Source organism: Haemaphysalis longicornis, unplaced genomic scaffold (genome assembly GCF_048455015.1).
Source record: "Haemaphysalis longicornis isolate Haplotype H1 unplaced genomic scaffold, Haemaphysalis longicornis Haplotype H1 scaffold_12, whole genome shotgun sequence".
Taxonomy (NCBI): domain Eukaryota; kingdom Metazoa; phylum Arthropoda; class Arachnida; order Ixodida; family Ixodidae; genus Haemaphysalis; species Haemaphysalis longicornis.
In genome coordinates, this window is record NW_027526225.1 from 88,604,522 (window position 1) to 88,606,043 (window position 1,522).

Sequence of the window (1,522 nt, forward strand, 5' to 3'; positions counted from 1 at the left end):
TTTAACCTAGCTGCCACCCCTGGGAATAGCACAGGTGCTTTTGCTTTGGCGGCCGGCGACGCAGCAAGCTGAGGTGCGTAGTACAGCTAGTGGGCGCTGCCTACGAAGCTTCTTGGCCTACGAATCGCCGTTGCCGTGGTATTGTTGGCTTTGTTAGCCCAATTTACGTGGAGGCATGGATACCTCAGTAATACTGTGCAGATAGCTGCTGCTATGTTCGTTTTAGTTTTTTTAAGAACAACGTCGGGTCAGAAGCAGTGCATGTCGTGTGGCTAAAAGCGCAGAACACACCGGGTTCCCCTCCGACAAAGGCATTATCATTTTAAGCACGCAATTCAGAGCTGATGTGCGCAACCGCAGAGCCACGGGCAATGTTTTAGAAAGCGTACTAATTTTCTGCCTTTCTCACGGCGCCACTCATAGTCTTGATTCTATTTTCACAGAAATGTGTACGAAAGGGAAACTTGATGTATGTGAACGCTCCCACGGGTGATCAAACCAGTATGTAGTGATGCACAGCAGTTCTAATTATACGTACGTACTTTAAATGTACGTAGGTGATATGGCGTCAGTCTCACCAGCAGAACTTTATAACCGCTCCCTTTCCGTGCGGCTTACCGACTAAGGCCGGAAGCATTCGAAGGCAGGGCTGCACGTGTTTAATAACCTCCCTTCGCTGACGCAGTCGGGATCGATTTGAAGGTGATCACGGCAGCATGGATTATTGGGCCTTCTAACGTACACAGCGGCTGCTTTTAGAACTTTAAAGATACAGGTAGCAATGCCTTTTTTCCCTCGACGTCTTTTGCCTGATACAACCCTGATACAACCCGTAACATCGCGCTTCTGCTTGTTAATGTCACACCCCAGTGATCACCTTCAAATTAATCCCGACTACGTACGTTGTCGAGAATAGAGTGTCGTCGAGAGATAGGTCTCTGAGAGGAATTTTGGTGGCGAGGTGCGCGACCCGTGACGCCGCCAGGAGTACAGGTAAGGGACGGGGGTTGAGGAGGTGGCGTTACTCGTAGTATACATGTGGGCATCGACAGCTCATTCGGGTCCACTACAGGTGATGAAGACGGCCTCACTATGGTCACCCCGAGTTTTCCGACCACTCCTTTCGTGGCCGGGGTTACAAGTCTGTTTGTTATTTTACCTCAAATTGTGTATTCAAACCTGCTTTTAATATTTGGGGTGAATTGCCACTTTTATGTACAGTCATGGACAATTCAAATACGAACCGCGGAGCGCTTCCCGAAGATACCGGTGCCGTCACTTGGCAGCGGCCTTGAAAAATGCTCGGACAGGCGCAGTTCAGATATCGGGAGCGAGGCTGCGTGTCCCACTGCGATGTGTTGACCCCTGGTCGCTCGCATCCTTGCCTTCTTGCCATGCCGCAAGAGCGCTGAAAGAATTGTTAGCGGTGCGGCGCAAGATCGTATCTGCTGTCACTGTGTGCTCGGCTCACATGAGGGCCTGCTTGCCGTGTGTGCCGGCGTCACATTGCCGACATAGCTTT